Source organism: Muntiacus reevesi, chromosome 8 (assembly GCF_963930625.1).
Source record: "Muntiacus reevesi chromosome 8, mMunRee1.1, whole genome shotgun sequence".
Taxonomy (NCBI): Eukaryota; Metazoa; Chordata; class Mammalia; order Artiodactyla; family Cervidae; genus Muntiacus; species Muntiacus reevesi.
In genome coordinates this window covers 72666047-72687569 of record NC_089256.1, presented here as the reverse complement: position 1 = coordinate 72687569, position 21523 = coordinate 72666047, and the positions used below count along the sequence as shown (strand labels likewise).

General features: G+C 40.0%; 1 protein-coding gene across 5 annotated transcripts in view; it reads right to left on the bottom strand.

The window, feature by feature from the left end:
* Positions 1-21523, bottom strand: part of PLD1 (phospholipase D1) — a 267970-nt gene that overhangs the window by 200712 nt on the left and 45735 nt on the right. For 4 of the 5 annotated variants that reach the window (XM_065943637.1, XM_065943636.1, XM_065943631.1 and 1 more), the window contains exon 1: positions 5974-6130. The exons of the other annotated variant lie outside the window; for it this stretch is intronic. The gene's annotated coding sequence lies outside the window, so the exon portion shown is untranslated. Of the gene's footprint in view, positions 1-5973; positions 6131-21523 lie in introns of those variants that run through there. 5 annotated transcript variants of the gene reach the window in all.

Below are 21523 nucleotides of genomic sequence, written 5' to 3'. Positions count from 1 at the left end.
TGAAAGGTATTCGCTTTTGATTTTTACCAACGCAGGGAAAATGGAATCATAGTTTCATTCCTTATTACTAAAATGTTTGTAAGACAGAAATATTAAAAATAGCAGCAACGGGGGAATCAAAAAACCTCTGACAGCCCCAAGAGATTATAATCAAGTTAACTAGAACCTGGGGATCTCAATCATTCTGGGCTTCTGGGACCTCATCTGGAACAGGACGAGGAGGAAGAATGAAGTCAACTACTCCAAGGTTCTTTTCCACCTTCAACATTCCAGTCAAATCATATCTTCTAAGTGCTGTCTCAGTGTGTTGATTTGTCCCACGGGGCCTGCGTGTGTGTGCTCAGTCATTTCCAACTCTTCTGCAACACCATGGACTATAGCCCACCAGGCTCCTCTGTCCATGGGATTTTCCAAGCAAGAATACTGGAGTGGGCTTCTCCAGGGGATCATCCCGACCCAGGGACTGAACCTGTGTCTCCTGTGTCTATTGCATTGCAGGTGGATTCTTTACCACTGAGCCATCTAGGAAGCCCCATGTCCCATTCTAAACACCAGCAACAGCCCTTGGACCAAGGAATTGTTATCAAGACATCTGGACACACTGGAAATCATGAGTGTCTTTCTTGGACTGATGTCTCAAGTATTTAAGTGCACTTCTTCCCACAGTCCTTATTTAATAAACTATCTATCTTATAATTTTATTAGCTATAACATCTGACTAAGATTTTAAACCTGGTACAGAAGAAATCAAAAGGCAGTGTCCTAAAATAATGAATGCGTGCATACTAAGTAGCTTCAGTCGTGTCCGACTCTGCAACTCTATGGATTGTAGCCCGCCAGGTCCTCTGTCCTTGGGATTCTCCAGGCAAGAAAACTGGAGTGGGCTGCCATGCCCTCCTCAGAATAAATGCAGCTGTAATAATGCAGCAAAATAATTGCTCCTTGGAATAAAAATATCCTCTCCTTTATAGAAATTTATCTGGCCTCAACTCTAACCTGTTTAACTCCTGATCTATTTTAATTTTAATTTTTATTATAAAACATAAATTCCTCTTAAAGGAAACCTTAAATTTACAAACTATTTGAGGAAACTAAAATCATTCTTAGAGCTACCATCTTAAATAGATTATAGGTGATGTTAAATTACTATTCAGAGAAGGCAATGGCAACCCACTCCAGTACTCTTGCCTGGAAAATCCCACAGACAGAGGAGCCTGGTAGGCTGCAGTCCATGGGGTCGCAAAGAGTCAGACATGACTGAGTGACTTCACTTTCAGTTTTCATTTTCATGCATTGGAGAAGGAAATGGCAACCCACACCAGTATTCTTGCCTAGAGGATCCCAGGGATGGAGTAGCCTGGTGGGCTGTCGTCTATGGGATCGCACAGAGTCAGACATGACTGAAGTGACTTAGCAGCAAGTTACTATTAAATTTTTGTATATCTTGTCTTCATTTTCCTCTATCCATGAATAAGTTATATATTTTTCAAATATAAAGGGACTGAACTGAAACATAAATATTAACATGTAGAAGACTATAAGAAGAAAATTAAAACTGCCAGAAATTCCTACTTTTAAAATAACCCCTAAATCCCTATTAACTTGAGGTGACCATCCCTTCTGCTATCTCCCTAAGAATAACACATACAGAGAGATATATTTTAAACATAGCCAAGTATGAGAGACACAAATAGTTTGAGATCCAGTGTTTTAACTTAAATATCTGTCACCACCATTTCCTCCCCTGGTAATTTTTCATAAGTAGTAATAGCAGCCTAATGATCCATTATGCAATTTTCTTCTAGTGTGTATTTCAATTGTTACCAACTTTTCATGATAATAAATAACACTTCAATGAATATTTTTGTAAATATTAAAGTTAAAGCTTTTGCACTCCTATCTGGAAAATTCCAATCTATTGCCCTAATCCTTTTGTGATTTCCTCTATTGGTTTTTGGCTTCCCAAGTGGGTCAGTGGTAAAGAACCCATCTACCATTGCAGGAGATGCAGGTTCGATCCCTGGGTTGGGAAGATCCCCTGGAGAAGGAAATGGCAAACCACTCCAGTATTCTTGCCTGGGAAATCCCATGGATAGAGGAGCCTGGCTGGCTACAGTCCATGGGGTTGCAAAAAAGAGTCAGACACAACTTAGTGACTAATCAACAACTATTGGTTTTAGGAAGAGAAAGTACTTCCCAATCCAATGGTTAGAATATTGTTTGATTTCTTTTTTTAAATTTAACTCCTTAACCTATGGATGGTATTTTTAAAGATTCTAAACTTATTTGTCACGTGTTTAAGCTTTGGCCAAATCTAGAGTAAGCTATTTGCACAACATTTTCAAATGCACATTTATGTTTTTAAAGGAAATACATGTCTCATATTCTTGGCTTTCCACTAAGAAAACCTTCAGGAATGACAAAAAAACCAGAACTTTGATTGTCAGCAGGAAATCACACTGGTCAGGAATGAAGAGGATACCACTCATTCAGGCCAAATAAAAGCTAAACAAGCCAAAAGGCCCAGGTTTGAGCCTTAGTGGTTTTATTATTTTAGCCTTAAAAAGTCTCAAAAGTTCCAAAATTAGCTTATGCATTTAAAAGACAGTCTTTAAAACTGTGGGGTTATTCTCCACGGGGACTGGTCACCATTGGTCTCGTTTACTGACCACTGACCAAGCTCTGCATTCTGGTTCTCTCCACTCATCACCAGCAGAACATGTGAGAAAGCAGAGCACAAGCTCAGTGCCCGCCCAGTGGAAAGAGAACACAAAGGACACGCCTTACTGGTTGATGGTGGGTCAACAGAAGTTTGAGTAGGAAGCACAGCACAGATAATAGTATTTCATGGTTGCTTCTCAGTAATAATAAGGATTGGATTATATTTCCCAAAGACATCAGCTTCTCACTCCATTTCTTCCCCACCACATCACCTCTCTGAGGCACAACAATATTACTGCCGACTAGTTGTTATGACTTGGGACAAATTATGTAACTTCCCTGGGACAGTTTCATCAACTGTAAAGTGGGGGTAATACAGACAGTTGATGTCTTAGGGTTGTTGTGAAGATTAAATAAGAGGCTGACACAAGGGATGGCCCTTAGAAAATGCTTTTTGAGCGTTAGCTGTTATTATTACTATTACCTTCCCTCTACTACTCCTGCCATGATTATTATCATCACCTCCAGAAATGCCAGAAGGTCAAACTTAATTTGGGTTCTTTAGAAGGAAAGAGGGAATGGGGGATGTCTATGGTCAGATCAGTCCTGGAAATAGAATCTGTCCTCGGCCTTTGCAATCCCTCTGGGAAGTTAGTATGTACTGTCATTACTAAAATAGTGAATTTCTGAGGTGGGTGCTATCACAGCATCTCTTGTCTTCTGTCTGAGCTTTTGATAATGTAAGCACAAGACCCATTTACGTGGGCACCATCAATGAGCAGGGTTGGGAACAAGAATTCAGTGACTTAGGTATGAAAAAGGCAAAGGTGGCCATACATGAATTTGACAAGACCAGAAACTGTAAATCAACAGCTGACAGCTCCCCAAACACGCACACTGAAGATCCAGCTGATGGGCAGGAATGAGACTGATCTGGAATATGAACAGACCTGGCTGATAGGTGAACATTTATCAAGGTTCAGAAGTCAGAAAACCAACTCCTAATATCACCATTCCTCCTGATTATTCATTTCTTTCCTCCGAGTCCTTATCTTCTAGTGACATCCACCGTTCCCAATGTTTGGGGAATGGGCCAATTTGTGTTGAATTAATCTGCCCTAGGATTTGTCTCCAACTTTGAATCTAAGCTTTGTTTTAAAAGGAAATAAGGATCACATGCTTCTGGAACATAAACTATGTTCATAACCATCTGAGATTTATGAGGCATCTGGAGTACTTCTGACTGTTAACAAGAAAGCATGTTGGATAAAATTTAATTGGCTCAGAGTTTAACCTGATATGGAATGGGAAAAATGCCCGTCTCTACTTGATTTTAGCCAAAAGGCAGAGCTGTAAGGCAAGATGAGAACGAGAATTGCAATGCGTGTGCTAAGCCTGGAATCAAGAATAAGATTTGCTTTGATCCCAAGTCATAGATTTTGAGCACTCTGTTGTGCAGTCTTTTATTCCCGTCTTGTTTGGAGGAAGCTTACTGTAATGGACACTCTTTAGGAAAACCCTAAAATCTGGCTTTTACGGAGTTTCCTCTCTCATTCTATCCTTTGTCACGTTGGTTTTTTTTCTGTTTCTAATCAGTAGTATTTTGTTTTGTTATCATCTGTAGAAGAAAAGGCTGGGAAGCACTTGGGAATCTAGAAATTGAGACCTACCAGACATAACTGAGTCTGACATGAGCTTTTTAAGACTTATCCATGCCAATTAAGCATAAACGAGCAATCAACAAGTAGAATGTCTTAATACTGTCCTTTAAAATCAGGGAGCAGCTATAATCAGATTGACAAAAGTCTTCTTTAAAATTTTAAGTTAAGTTAATAGTATTTAATAATAATAGCACTATGCAGTACTAACATATATTAATATTAAGCAAATCATAGCAATCTCTGGGTTTTTTTGGATTTATATATTTATATATATTTATTTATAATTTATATATATATATATATATTTTATTGAAAAAAATATCTGCAGACACAGGGGCAATAATACAGCTGTACAACTGTGTCTCAGGGAGATAAAGTCCAGTCCGTTTTGCAATCCTGAGATGGCAGGCAGACATAACTTTATAACTTCAGCCTCAGCAGAGATAGGACTGGGAACTTTAAAGTTTAGCAAATCATCTCAGAGATCTTTCTAAGTATAATAGATATTATACTTAGAAAGATCTCTGAGGTGAGATCTTTCTCTGAGGTGATTTGCTAAACTTCCTTCTCCCTCAGTTTTATATTTTTAGACAGAAGAGACCATGAGAGAACAGACCCTTTCTGAAACACTGTATTTCCCAGCAGGGAAAAGAAAGAGAAGATTTAAATGGCAATAATAGAAGTCTATTCACATATTTTGACCTAAACCATACCTAAAGTAACATAAAAACCAGTAAACTTCATAGAAATACTTACACTTCATAAGTACTTCATATACAAAATTGAAAATATCATCAAATCGAACTACTCTTGTGAGACTATTTAATACCAGATTGCTTTGGTGACAAGTGAACAAAGGTAAAGTTGTTCTTGAGATGTCTAAGTTAATGAAATTAAGGAAGATATTCTCTTGATACTTCACTTTATTGGCTTAATTTCACTTTAATACTAGTAGCGATAATTCATGCCTTACTAGGCACACTCCATTTTGACTGTCATATTTACTCCTAGAGTAATCTTCAATCCTGAGGAATCACTTAAGAAAAACAGTGATGACTAAGGAAGGGATTCAGTTCAGCCTGATCCACCTGTGCACTCTGTCCACGTCAACTGTTACACAGGTATTTTCTGAGGCATTCTAGAAAAATGCCAGGCTTTTCAAAAAGAAAATTAAAATGATATTCTGGCTCCTTTAACTATAAGGAGTAGGCCCTAGAGAAAATCATACATCAGACAAGCTTGCATGCTGGCTGGGACACAGGACACTTTTGCCTTGTGCTCCAAAAAGTAAAATAAACCATGTATAAAATCATAGCTATTCCTAGAAGACATAATGAGAAGATACAATGAAAGGAATTCTGAAAAAAGGACTGAAAATGCAAACAAACAAGCACAGATTTCTAGTCTGCACATCTAACAAAAACCAGTCATTACTTCATGGCTTCCTTCTGCATTTAATATTGTCCAACAATGCATATATTACAAGGAAGACTAAAACCCTCAGACCTCCATAGGATCAATGAACATTATTTTCTAAAAAAAAAAAACGCAGCAACAGCACAAATGCCATGCCGACTGTCATGTCATTGCCCCGTGAGAACAGAAAGAGTCTGATACATGAAGCAGAAAGTTCAAAATGTTATTTACTAACCTGGTGCCCCCGTGAAAGTAGTTGCTTCATATTGCTTTAAAGAAAGAATCCTTACTATGAAACTAATCTCCAGAGCAGCTGACAGCTGAGAGGGGAAAAGAAACTGACCACCCGGAGAATTCACAGACACAGGAAAGCAATCCGTCTTCAAGCCCCGTTTTTGGCTGACTCCCCAAAGGCAACTTAAGTCATAGCCAAGCCCACAAAGCACTTTAGCCTATAAGCTTTAGTAATGAACTTGAAACCACTCCCATATGTTAAATAGTCACTGGGCTGCTCTGAGAAATAAAATCCACTTACAGAATGAGCTAAGACTTCGGGCTTCGTTTTTGTACTTGCTGCCCAAGAAAACTGTAACACACCAACTTAAACAAAGAGCATTCTCACTCCTTTCTCTCCCTTCAGATGCTGTCTTAAAGTGACTCATTCATTTTATAAACAAGAGGAATACAGTCTGTCCTCCACTAGGGCCATGAAATGAGTTTTATATTGTTGCCCAAGTTGGTGGTGGTGGTGGTGATGGAACATACAGGGCTATAATTTCACGTTGCCTAAGAGGGACCATATTAAGTTATTGCTTCTGAGAATCAAAGTTACATACTATCACTATTCCCAGATTTTAAAAATATATTGTTGTTGTTTAGTCACTAAGTCAAGTTGGACTCCTTTTTGCAATCCCGTGGATTGTAGCCTGCCAGGCTCCTCTGTCCATGGGATTCTCCAGGCAAGAATACTGGAGTGGGTTGCGATTTTGTACTCCAGAGGATCTTCCTGACCCAGCGATTGAAGCTGTACCTCCTGCATTGGCAGGCAGATTCTTTACTACTACCACCAGGGAAGTCTGTTAAAATACATTAAACAAGCAAAAAACCTCATTTATCGCTGAAGTCTAAAAGTTAAAGTTCAGGGGGAAAACTTATTAAAGGACTATCTAACTTCTGAGTCTGACATGGTGTCTAAAAATCTGAAAATTACTTGTAATTCAATTCTACCATCTACAGTTAGGTTATTTTATTTAAAAAAAAGGTTTTTTGGTAGTTTTTTTAATTGTTTATAGTTTAAACTAGAGCTTAATATGACTCACTATGGTTTTAGAATAAGAAATTTTTCATTCTAAAAAACATAATTGATAGTTTCCTTAAGACATTTATTTAAAAAAATAATGTTCCAACATATTGTTTCTTAAGAAAGAATTAAAAATCCATGCTCTGCTTTTTAACATAAAGTGCTCATGGTATACACAATTTTCCCCAAGTTTTCAACACAAGAGCAGTTTTAATTTTTGTTTCCATGATTTCTACCTTATTTTTAGAAGACCTGTTTAACATAATGGTCGAGATTACCAAATTCAACGTTTCTTCTGAGCCATAAAGATGAGACCAAATATTCCAAGGAAATTTTGCAGTACTAACCACGTACTTTAATAACACTTGATTCTTTTGTTGCCAAGTAGATTTACATGTATTTACGGTAAAATCCAAGTTATTCAAACCCGTGAAACATGTCATTAGCATATTAGCTCACAGGATCAGACATGGAAAGTCCTGTAACTCCCTCGGATCTAATACTCGCCCTCCACCCTCCCCCATCCACTCCCAGGGCCAGAGCTCAACAGTTTCTCCAGAAGTCAGTTCAGAATGAGGGGGAGCAAGACAGCCACCTCAAAGAGAAAAGCAGCCTCAAGAGTCTGGCCCATGCGCTATAAAGGAGCCAGCGCCCCCTCTGGTGGCAGAACCAAGAACAGGCTGAAGCAGTTAAACCTCAGGGGAAACACTTGCGGTTGGAGGAAAACGAAGAGGAAGAAAAGGACGAGTGATAAGAGCACATTAACGTCACATACAATGTGTGGTAGGAATCATGAAAAGTTTCTTTCCCACAGACCAGAATATTTATAGAGGGTATGAAAATATCCATGCAAAAGAAAAAGTATTATAATTACATTCAAAACCTGTGGATCTGGCTTGCAAGCATATATAATGATTTGCATTTCCAGATAAATGCTCTGATAAATAACACTGATCTCTCCTTTACCCAAAGGGCTGCAAGAAAAATTCCTGTGAGACCAGCATAATCTCTGAAATGTAAGAACCCTGGATACATCCCAACTCAGCGAGCTAACTGCTGGTGGGACTGTCTCCATCATTCTGTTAAGATGCTGTATCCCTAGGATTATTCCTGTCTTTCTTTCAAACAGTATTTCCTTTTGTCTAATATAAATTATTTCTGTTAAAATCGATGTTCTGATATCCTCAGCGGAGATGAAGAACAGTTAAACACTGGGTTTTGAATTACATGACAGTATTTAATAAAACTCCAGCAAAAATAAAAGTATAATAGGATGTGACTTCTAAAATAAGCCCAGGCCATGCTACTGAAACTAAAACTAATATTACAAAGCTTACTGAAACTACAACTAATAGCTAATATTTAAGCTCTCACAAGAAGCCAGGCATGGTTCTAAAGTGCTTCAAGAGATTAATTTATTTAAACCACACCAATCTATTATTTTGACAGCTTCACAGATGAGAAGTTGAGGCCTCTAAAGAGTAAGTACCTTGCCAAGATCAAACAGCGAGTGGTGGAGCTGGGATTAGAACACAGGTCATCTGGCTCTAAAGTCAGTGTTGCTAACCACGTGCAATAATAATGCTGTCCTCCTCCGAGCATACCACTTGTGAAACTCTGCCGGACTCTGGTCAAATGATAGGGAGCGGGAGATGGTTGGACAAGAGCTTTCTGTGGACAGTCCTTGTGACAGTGTTGGCTGGGAAAGGCCTCCCAGCCAAGCAGCCACAGAACCGAGACCTGGAGGCCATAAGGCAGGTGACAGATCCCCAAGCAGAGGGCACTCACTCAGCCTGCCAAGCCAAAGGGGGAAGTGGGAGGCAGGCCATCAGAGGGACCACAGGCAGCCTGGTGAGGCTGGGAGACCAAGAGAAGAAAACTGCGAGGGCCATAGGAGTCCTCTGATGTCATATCATGGAGACAAAGAGGCATCACCAAGAGATCTGAAACCATAATGTGACCAGATGTGTGTGTTGGAAAGAGAAGTAAGGAGGAACTAGACCCTGCAAGGTGAGCAGAAGTTTAGAAGACATTCCAGGTAAAGGAAATGACCTATCAGTGCTTTAAAATATACAAGTGTATACTTCCACAGATATTATCAAGGAGACTGGGGCAGTAATCCTGGCAGGAACATGCTCATTTACTTGCTCAAGCTGGGTTCAGGGCCTGAGCCATGTGGAGGTTGTTAACGCCACCAACAGAATTGGGCACACAGAAGGAAGAGTAGGCTGGCAGAGGAAGGAGCGGTGGGATGGACAAGACAAGGAGGTGGTTTCTGGAGGCTATCAATAAAGGGTGGATATTATGTCATTACTTTTTTGGGATACTGTTAACTGTATATCAGTCTAATTGGTTTCTTTCGTAACCCTAGGCAGTCTGGTATTTTCGCTGTAAGAATCTTTGCTGTAAGAACTTTTGCCATACAACTAATTGACTTCAGGACAGCTTTACCATAAAAGACAAAATCATGAAAATAAAATAGGGACATTAACAAGGACACAATAAAACTTGAAAAACTAATAACAAAACCTTAAAACTACTTGAAACATTGTGAAAGCAATGATACTTCCTTTCTCAAAGTCAGTCATTAATGATTCAGGGTCTAATGTTGGACATACATCTTCATGATATAAAAAAAAGCTGCTGTAAGACTCTTCAGATTTCCTTGTAAGTAGAATGAACAGACAGGGATGCTGCTACATATATATATATATAACATAGACAAACATATATATAAAGCAGTGCATATCTGGACTTCATTAAATGTTACATGACAGTCCTCATTTCACCAAATCACCTAAGCCAGATTCTGTGCCAAATACCAAAATTCTGTCTACATCATGTTCTCCACTATTAAATAACAAAAAATGTCACCATTTTCATAAAACTTACCAAGAATCATGTAACCATTTATTTTGGGGATATTGGAGGAGTTTGAGTCTCCCTTTGCCTCCAACTTCTAATCAGTTTAGTTCAGTTCAGTTCAGTCACTCAGTCGTGTTCAACTCTTTACAACTCCATGAATCGCAGCACGCCAGGCCTCCCTGTCCATCACCAACTCCCGGAGTTCACCCAAACTCATGTTCATTGAGTCGGTGATGCCATCCAGCCATCTCATCCTCTGTCATCCCCTTCTCCTCCTGCCCCTGATCCCTCCCAGCATCAGGGTCTTTTCCAATGAGTCAGCTCTTCGCATGAGGTGACCAAAGTACTGGAGTTTCAACTTCAGCATCAGTCCTTCCAATGAACACCCAGGACTGATCTCCTTTAGGATGGACTGGGTGGATCTCCTTGCAGTCCAAGGGACTCTCAAGAGTCTTCTCCAACACCATAGTTCAAAAGCATCAATTTTTCAGCGCTCAGCTTTCTTCACAGTCCAACTCTCACATCCATACATGACCACTGGAAAAACCATAGCCTTGACTAGACGGACCTTTGTTGGCAAAGTAATGTCTCTGCTTTTTAATATGCTATCTAGGTTGGTCATAACTTTCCTCCCAAGGAGTAAGTATCTTTTAATTTCATGGCTGCAATCACCATCTGCAGTGATTCTGGAGCCCAAAAAAATAAAGTCTGACACAGCTAACATTGCGTGATAAATCTGGTAAAGGTGACAATACAAGATGAGATGTTGTATCTAAATGAGTTATAGAATTGATACTTAATACTCTCAAACACTGTCATGTATTACTAGACTCTGCTTTTATATTTGCCATAGAGTGGTAAACTTTTGGTTCTGACAAGAGAGATGGCTGTGCCCATGAAAGGACTAGTAAACTGTTGTTATCATTTTCTAGTACAGTATTCAGTCTGGCTTTACACTCTCTTATTTCACACTTCAGTAAGTTTTCTTATCACTGTATTTTCTATCAAGTTGCTATAACACAGTTGAAACCAATTGTCAACCAGTCACTTTCTATTTTACGGCAGATCTGCCTTACGGCCAATTAGTTGTGCAGTAAAACTGCTTTATGGCAAAGATGTTTACTGCAGAAATGCCTAGAACCCCTAATTTTATTCACTTAAATGTACACATTTAATTTAATGCATTAAACATTATTTTGTAAAGGGATTCATTAGCTTCACTAGAATGCCAAAGGGGTCCTGCAGACTCTCAGAAAAGCAAAGAACGTCTGATGTAAAGGGTGGGGGGGGCAGATAACCCAGGAAGACACTTAAAGAATTCAGAAAAGGGGAGACGGAGTATGAAATGACCAGGATTCAAAGCCAGGATTTTGATTTGTGTTCTTCCCTCCACCAACTCAACACTTCAAAATAATAAAAACAGAATCCCTTCATTTGTGTCAACAAAGTACTTTCACAGGTTACAGCTCACTAGCTCATCACAAAGACCCAGTAGGAAGTAGGAAAAGGCAGGTGATGCCAACCTGCCTGAAACCTCAGAGAAGCTGCTGTCCAAGAAGACACCACTCCTCGGGCCAGTCCCAGGCATGGAACCTGGCATCTGCCTCCCCACCCTACGGAGCTGGAGCTATAGTCCTGAGCGAAGAAGAGGCAACGACAAGCCCTCATATCACATTAGCTAGAACCTGATCAGGAAAGGACGAAAGAGTGCACAAGTAGATCCTGCTTCTCTTCCGGCTTCCATTTGCAGGCAGGCCTAACAATTTACTTGGAGGCTTTGCTCTCAACTCTTAGTTAATTTCGATTTATGATGGGGGTGAATTACAGGACTTACAGTATTTCAACTGTTTGATTTTCCTCCGGCTGTAACCAGAACAGAAGCCTATACTTAAGCAATTAGTCTGAAAATAGATAGACAGGCTGAAACAATGTGCTCTCTGTTCTCTCCTGGCTGGGCCCACCAACCGCATTCATTATTTAATCTGGGACACGTGTTGTCAGGGCTGTGTTAATAACAATGTGTCTCATTGTCTTCAGGTCTATTCCCTATTCTGCCACATCTGTCATGGCTCATATCTATTTTGCATCTTTTTTTGTTTTATTTTGATTGTCTTATTTTTACAGGATCATTTTCTTAATTACTACAAATTGCTCTGAAATCTGTTCTAATGCTCCAAACTGTTACATTTATTAACTTGCTGATAGTAAAAAACTTAATGGACACACAGACATTCTTTTAGACTGATGCAAATCTACATAAAATTATATTAATAAAGCAAATTTTATCTCATAGTTGGTTAGATAACCTATCTTTTTAAAAAACAATCTGATCAGTTCACAGGTTACTCTGGCCTCTTCTCATATAAGGTATTTCCTTTTACATAATAATAAAGTGGCTATATATGACTGACCAAATATGCTTGTGGGGGAGGAAAATTTTTCCCTTCTAAGTTCTTTGGCTGGTCTAATAATTAAATTGATACAGGCAGATTAACAAGAGAAAAATTAATTTTGTATATATGAGAGCTGACAAAAATGTGGGATGCAAAGAAGTAACCAAAGAAGGTAGCTTTTATACCTTTTAGACAAAAGAAACAATAAATTTGTGAAGAACTGACAAAATACAGGGGTCTGGGCTTGGCCCAGCAAATCAGTGAAGTAACAAAGTTTGTTTATACTACCCTCTTGGCCCTGAATTCCCTGTCTCTGGCAATAAGGATGCCTTCAACCCTCCTGGTACAGGGAAGATCCCTTCCACCTGGGAGATTTATTTCCTGCTCTCAGGGAGACAAAGGAGGATCAGAATATTCTTGCATCAGCTGTTTCTTAAATAACTTTAATTCAAAATAATCAATATGCCTAAGTAGCATATTTTAGGCTGGCATACTCTTCTCTCTTTCATGTTGTTCAGAAAAAAACCTGAGTATTTCTTTCTTTTTTTAACAAATATATGAATATTTTTATTTGTTCTTAGTTTACTTCTTTATATTCTTCTAAAAAAGAAGAAATGCTTAACATGCTCTTTTCCACTTTCATCCACTACTGAGGAGTGAAAAAATTGAGTATTTCTTAATATGCATATTAAAATGTAAATTATTATGTTTATTGGTTGGCCTTTAATTTCTAAGTTTCTCTAGTCTTTTTTTTTTTCTCTAGTCTTTAAAAAAAATTTAAATTGTAGGATAATTACTTTACAATATTGTGTGGGTTTCTGCCATACATAAACATGAATCAGCCATAGATACACATATGCTCCCTCCCTCTGGAACCTCCCTCCCACCTCCCACCCCTTCCCAATGATGCAGGGAACCCAAATCCAATGCTAAGTTTTTGTATGTAGTTTTTCTACTCTTTTAAATAAGAAATCATAGTGAAAACTGTCCCTTGCCTTTGAGTCATAGCCACTTGGAGTGAGAATTCTTGTGGATTAAAAAAAAAAAAAAAAAGAGTTCAAAGTTATCTTCCAGGCTCTGGGAACAGAAGAGCAGTGTCTTCCTGTGGCTGGCTGCCTTTCCTTGGATACACAGACACATGACTTCGCAAGCCAACCCACTGTCTGTGCATCAGAGAGTAACACCCTAGGGCACCTGTCCTGTGGGGGAGAAGGGAGTGAACCTGGCAATGGCAAGCCTGTGACGTGTTACCTTCTTTCCTAACCACTCAGAAGCACTTCCTTCCTTGCTTGGCCAACCCATGTAAGGAAGGGCTTCCTGTCACCTGGCAGTTCCTGTAGCCTGAATCATTTGCTTTCATTCCTACCTCGATTTCTTTGTGCTGCTCTCAAACTGCTTCCTCACAAGACCTCTCCCTCCTGCTAAACTGATTTATTACATTCTTTACCTCCCCTAGTTCTTGGGGTTTATGTCACGGCCCCACCTTTGATGCTCGTCCACCCCATGGTCAATAAAGGATTAAAATCCTCCCTGGCATTTCAAGAGGCAGCCCAAATCCACATGTTCCATAAAGCCTCCTCAGATGACTCTAGTTTAAAAAAAAAAAAAAAAAGCTTTTATTTCTTAGACCTAGAACAATCATCAGCAAATGCATTAGATAACTAATTAAGCATGATAACATTTGTTCTGTTGTCTTGATTGGTTATTTAAATATCGGATGGCATTTAGGGCCTCCCTCATAGCTTGGCTGGTAAAGAATTTGCCTGGGTCGGGAAGATTCACTGAGAAGCAATAGGCTACCCACTCCAGTATTCTTGGGCTTCCCTTGTGGCTCAGCTGGTAAAGAATCTGTCTGTAATGTGGGAGACCTGGATTCTATCCTTGGGTTGGGAAGATTCCCTGGAGAAGGGAAAACTACCCACTCCAATATTCTGGCCTGGAGAATTCCATGGATTGTGAAGTCCATGGGGTCACAAAGAGCTGGACACAACTGAGCGACTTTCACTTGGCATTTGACTTTTCATGTACTTATATCTATTCCCTCCAACTAAGTTACCAAAAACTGGATTGGAAGTTATACTCCTGAAATCAACCACTGGAAAAAGTATATAGCAGGCAAAGTCCACCTTACTTAGCATAAGTATCTATGGATTAATCATAAGAGATTTCAATCACATATATTTTATTTATTTTTGGCTGCACTGGGTCTTTGCTGCTTTGGGAGGGCTGTCTCCAGTTGTGGTGTAGAGGCTTCCCGTTGCAGTGGCTTCTCTTGTTGCAGAGCACAGGCTGCAGGTGCAGATTTCAGTGGTTTCGTCTCATGGGCTCAGTAGTTTCAGCTCACAGGCTCAGTAGTTGTGACACATGTCACTCCACAGCATGTGGAATCTTCCCAGACCAGGGGTCAACCTGTGTCCCCTGCTTTGGCAAGTGGATTCCTATCCACTGCACCACCCGGAAAGTCCTAGATCATTTATATTATTGAATAGCAGTCATAATCACAACAGCCAACACTATTGCCACATGTCTTATCACACCCAATATCTTATTTGGCATTCACATTTGCCCTATGAGGTAAGTGCCATTATTTTTCCCATTTCTCAGATGAAGAAAATGAGGCCAGCAAGGTTAACTTGCCCACAGTCAATCATTCAACATACATTTATAGAGCACTTACTATGTGACAAGCATTGTTAACAGTATTAGCCCTTCAAAGTAGAAAGTCCCTGACCTGAGGGAGTTTGTATGTATTCTACTAGGGGAAACAGACGATTAACAAATAAAACAAATATCAAACCAGATAATTCTAAGTGCTAAGAACAAAACCAAAGCAGAGTAAAGAAGTGGAGAGTAAGTGGGGTGAGGGGACACTCTCCTTACATAGGGTGGTCAAAAAAGGCCTCTATGGGGAGATGACACTTAAGTAAAGAGCAGAATGAAATAAACAAGATTTATAATTATCTGGGGAAAAGGTTACAGGCAGAAGAAACAGAAATCACAAAGGCCTTGAGGCCAAAAGAAGCTTAGAATGTGCAAGAACAACAAAAAAGCCAATGAAGTTGAGTATTGTGAAAGAAAGAACAACAGAATGGCGTGAAGTCAGAGAGTGAACAGAGAAGTCTGATCATCTGAGGCTTTTCAAACCATTGCAGAAGTTTTCTTCCCCGTAAATAAAATAGAAAGGTTCTAGAAGGTTTTAATCATGGGAGTGAAATGCTCCCCTGATTAAACATTTTTAAAGGTGACTCAGGTTATATAAAGAATAGAGTGAGAGAAAGCAGACTACTTAGAAGAATATTCCAGTAAACCAGGTGGAGATGATGGTGGCTGGGACTAAAGTGATGGCTAAGAAGTAGACAGAGCTCTATGATAGAGCCAAGAGGGTTTTCTAATGTAGGGTTGTCACTGAGTCCAAGCTCACTCTGCTCCCCACACTACAGGCCAATAAATCTGAGAGGAGGTGTTAGGCAGGAAGGGACTTTATTCAGGAGGTGGCTGACTGAGAAGATGACAGGCTAATGCCTCAAAATAACCATCTCACTGGGGCCTGGATGTCAGGTTCTTTAATGGATCAGAGATGGGGAGGTGAGGAAACAGAGTAAAAAGACTATTCAATCTTTGCAAATGTCTCCTAGAATGGCAAGTTTCAGGCAGGGAGATGTGTTAGTTTCATTTCCTTACAGTCATTTATTGGGTGGTGTAAAATGGAATATCTCCTGTCATATCAACAAAGATGCCACATCTATCTGTGATTCTGGCCTACCCAAATGTGAATTTCTAGGCCACCCCCGTAAGCAGGAGTCAAGGGATGCCAGATGCTGAGCCATTTGCCAAAGATTTAAGAATGTCATAGTCCTTCACAGGTGGGCAGGAGCAAGGTATCTTCCTGAGGCAGGCCATTACGTATGCCTGAAATAACAAATGTGAAATGCGCTGTGCTCAGTCATGTCTGACTCTGCAACCCCACCGACTGTAGCCCAATGAATACTAGCACCACCTGGGAAGCCCAGGTGGGAAGCCTTGAGATACCCAAGTGGTCTAGTGGTAAAGAATCCACCTGCCAATGCAGGAGACATAAGAGACGTGGGTTTGATCCCTGGGTTGGGAAGATCCCCTGGATGGTATGGCAACCCACTCCAGTATTCTTGCTTGCAGAATCTCATGAACAGAGGAGCCTGGTGGGCTATAGTACACAAGGTTGCAGAGAGTCAGACATGACTGAAGCCACTTAGCATGCATGCACGCATAATAACAAAAGCAACAAGATAAGGGTTGAAGTCACAGAGCAGATCCAGTGTGAATTCAAAATTAACCTTTCCTGGTTACAGGGTCATGCACAGTGCAAAAGAAAGAGAGGTGCCAAGGAAGACTGTAAGACTGATATATGAGCAACAAGGACAAAAGCCCAGTTACTGAGTTGGGGAACATGGTGGATGGTAGGGAGTCAGAAGGTACAAGACATTTCAAAGGCAAATCATGAGTTCCATTTGGAATGGGTAAGTTTGAGATACCTTTAAAATATCCAAATGAAGATGGGTAGGACGTTGAATATATAAGTCTGGGGTTTGTATATTTAACTCCTGGATAAAGGATTGAGATACGAAATTGGGAGTCTTATGGCTTTAGACATTGTGATGGCTTTAAATAACATATTCACACCATGAGATTGATTGATAATCGATAAAGGACAGAACTCTAAAGACTGAGGCTCAGGGACCTCTAACATCTAAATGTCAGGAAGGAAAAGATCCAGCAAAGGAGGCCAAAAGAGAGCTGCCAATGAGATGGGAGGAAGACCAGGAGAACATGGGGAGACAAAGCCAGGTGAACAAAATGCTTCAAGGATAGAGTGATCAATTATGTCAAAGACAGTTGAAAGATGAAGGAAGGGGAAGACTGAACTGACCATCGGATACAGCAGCATGGAGGTCACTGGTGACCTAGACAAGAGTGGCTTCAGGGGAATTTGGGCACAACACCTAAAAGAAGTAGGTTCAAATGAAACTGTGATTACAGGACATTACTGAGAGAAGTTAAAGATCTAATAAATGGACATACCATGTTCATGGATTAAAAGACTAAATGTTAAGATGTAGGTTCTCCACAAACTGATCTGTAAGTTCAATAAACCCAATCATGATCATCTCACTGGGATTTTTGTAGAAACTGACAAGCTAATTCTAAAATGTGTACAGAAATGCAAATGACCTTGACTAGCCAAATCAATTATAAAAAATGAGACCAAAGTTGGAGGGCTTACACTACCTGACTTTAACACTTTGACTAGTAAGTCTATAATAATCAGTCTGATACTGGAATGGGATCAATAAGAAAAATCAATAAGACAGAACAGAGAACTTAGAAACAGACTCACACTTATATGATCATTTGAATTTTCACAAGTTGACAGAGAAATACAACAGCAAAAGACAAGGCTTTATAACAAATGATGTTAAGACAACTACATATCTGTATGGCAAAATAAACAAATCTTGACCCCAATCTCACACCACATATAAAAATTAATTTGATATGTATAAGAGACCTAAATATAAAAGCTAAAACCATAAAACTTTTAGATATTAAAGCAATTTACTTAAAAAAATAGACAATCAAAATTAAAATTTTCTGCTCATCAAAAGACACCATTAAGAAAATGAATACCTATTCATTTTGGGTTGAATGAATTCATTCATTCAAGGTTGGGGCAGGGAATTTCTCTGGCAGTCTGGTGGTTAAGATTCTGTGCCTTCATTGCATGCAGCACAAGTTTGATCCCAGGCCCAGGGGACTAAGATCCCATAGGCCACACAATGCAACCAAAGAAAGAAAAAAAGAAAGAAAATGAATAGGTAAATCAAAGTCTGGGAGAAAACATATGCAAATCATATGTCTGACAAAGAACTCATATCTAGGATATGTCATGAATGCTACATAATTCAATAAAAAGAGAACAAAAGATTTGATAACTTCACAGAAGAAGATAAACTAATGATCAATAAGGACATGAAAAGTACTGAATGTTAATATTCATCAGATACATTTATATGAAAAGTACAATGAGATGTCTCTATATACTCACCAGAATGGATAAACATGAAAAAAACTGACAAAACCAAATACTGACCAGGAAAGAGAACAATCAAAACTCTTATATACGGTTGGTCAGACTGTAAAACAATACTAGCATTTTTTTTAAAAGTTCTAAACTCCAACACTTTGGCCACCTCATGTGAAGAGCTGACTCATTGGAAAAGACCCTGATGCTGGGAGGGATTGGGGGCAGGAGGAGAAGGGGACGACAGAGGATGGGATGGCTGGATGGCATCACCGACTCTATGGACATGAGCTTGAGTAAACTCCGGGAGTTGGTGATGGACAGGGAGGCCTGGCGTGCTGCGATTAACGGGGTCTCAAAGAGTCGGACACAACTAAGTGACTGAACTGAACTGAACAGTTTCTTATAAAACTAAATACATCTACCCTATGACCCAATAATTTCACTCCTAAGTATTTAGCCAAAAAGAAACCCTACATCCACAAGAAAGAACTCTGTGTTTGTTTGTGGCAAGTTTATTCATAACAGCCCCAAGCTAAAAACAGCCTGTGTGTGCTGTATGCTAAGTCGCTTCAGTCATGTCTGACTCCTTGCAACCCTATGGACTGTAGCCTGTCGGGTTCCTCTGTCCATGGGATTCTCCAGGCAAGAACACTGGAGTGGGTTGCCATGTCACCACTGAGATCTTCCTGACCCAGGGATCGAATCCACATCTCAAGTCTCCTTCATTGGCAGGTGGGCTCTTTACCATTAGCACCAGCTGAGAAGCCCCAAAACAGCCTAGAGATCCATTAATAGGAAAATGAATGAAAAAACTGTTGTAGAAACAATAGGATAATACTGAGCAATAGAAAGGTATGAATAACACATATTTTATGGCTACATCTCAAATACATTGTGCTGAGTGAAAGAACATACACAAAAGTGTACATATTGTACAATTCAAACAACCGTATGAGATGCTGTTCTTCAGTGGCTCAGTCATGTCTGACTCTTTGCGACCCACTTGGATTGCAGCACACCAGGCTTCCCTGTCCTTCACCAACTCCTGGAGCTTCCTCAAACTCACGTCCATTGAGTCAGTGATGCCATCCAACCATCTCATCTTCTGTCGTCCCCTTCTCCTCCTGTCTTCTATCTTTCCCAGCATCAGGGTCTTTTCCAATGAGTCACTTTGCACCAAGTGACCCGAGTATCAGAGCTTCAGCTTCAGCATCAGTCCTTCCAATGAATATTCAGCGCTGATTTCCTTTAGGATTGACTGGCTTGATCTCTTTGCAGTCCAAGGGACTCTCAAGAGTCTTCTGCCAGCACCAGTTTGAAAGCAATTCTTCGGCATTCAGCCTTCTTTATGGCTCAACTCTCACATTCAGACATACATACGCTGGGGGGAAGTCAATACAGAGGTTGCCTCTGGCAGGAGATGGGAGGGTGGTCTGGGGATTGATTGAGAAGGAGCATGAGGGAACTTTCTGTGGTGATAGTCGTGCTCCATATCTTAATAAAGGTTTGGATGGCAAAAGTGGTGTACTCATATGTCAGAACCCTGGGTGATTCACTTGATCTCCAAAGAGAGAAGAACTATGAATAAATACTCAACTCTAACTAATAATATGCACACTGAAGTGTTTAATAGAGCATATACTGATGCCTGCAACTTAGTTTAAAATGCATCCAAAACCTAAATTTGATTGAAGAAATAGTCAAAGAATGAAAAGATGACAAGATATGTAATAAAGCAAATAAAGCAAAACATTAATTGTAGAGTCTAGGTGGTGGTTATATGGGAGTTCACTTAAAATTCTTTCAACTTTTCTATATGTTTGAAAATATTCATGATAACAGATGGAGTGGGGGTGAAAAGACTGAGGTAAGTTATCGGAGACAGAGAGAACAGACAACTTATTCAAAGAGTTTTGCTTTAAAGAGGAACAGAGAGGTGGGGCAAAGCTTCCTGGAGGCAAAGGATTAAGGAGGGTGTTTTTTTAAAGAAGGGGCTTCCCTGGTGGCTCAGAGGTTAAAGCATCTGCCTGCAATGCGGGAGACCTGGGTTTGATCCCTGGGTTGGGAAGATCCCCTGGAGAAGGAAATGGCAACCCACTCCAGTATTCTTGCCTGGAGAATCCCATGGACGGAGGAGACTGGTGGGCTATAGTCCACGGGGTTGCAAAGAGTTGGACACGACTGAGCGACTTCACTTTTTCGCTTTTATTAAAGAAGGGAGATATTACAAACTGTTTGAATAAGAATGATCCAGTAAAAAGAGGAACTTTGATGAAGCTAGTGGGAGGATACTGTAGAAGAAAGTTCCAAACAGGCAAGAGCGAAGAATCTGGTGAGTGGGGAGTGAGATAGACCTCAGCCAAGAGCACACACAACTCCTCTGTAGCAAAGAGTAGGGGTTTGCAGACATGAAAGAGACACGTGCACCCCAATGTTCATTGCAGCACTGTTTATAATAGCCAGGACATGGAAGCAACCCAGATGCCCACCAGCAGACGAATGGATTAGGAAGCTGTGGTACATATACACTATGGAATATTACTCAGCCATTAAAAAGAATTCATTTGAATCAGGTCTAATGAGATGGATGAAACTGGAGCCCATTATACAGAGTGAAGTAAGCCAGAAAGATAAGGACCAATACAGGATACTAACACATATATATGGAATTTAGAAAGATAGTAACGATAACCCTATATGCAAAACAGAAAAAGAGACACAGAAGTACAGAACAGACTTTTGGACTCTGTGGGAGAAGGCAAGGGTGGGATGTTTCGAGAGAACAGCATCGAAACATGTATACTATCTAGGGTGAAACAGATCACCAGCCCAGGTTGGATGCGTGAGACAAGTACTCGGGCCTGGTGCACTGGGAAGACCCAGAGGAATCGGATAGAGAGGGAGGTGGGAGGGGGGATCGGGATGGGGAATACATGTAAATCCATGGCTGATTCATGTCAATGTATGACAAAAACCACTACAATGTTGTAAAGTAATTAGCCTCCAACTAATAAAAAATAAATGGAAAAAAAAAGAAAAGAAAAAAAAAGAGTGAGGGTTTGAAGAATAGAATTATAAGACAATGCAATAGGATTTGGCAGGAAATGAGAGGCTTCTCTTCTGACTACTTCTAGTTTCCTACTGAAATCAGCAGCAAGATCATTGG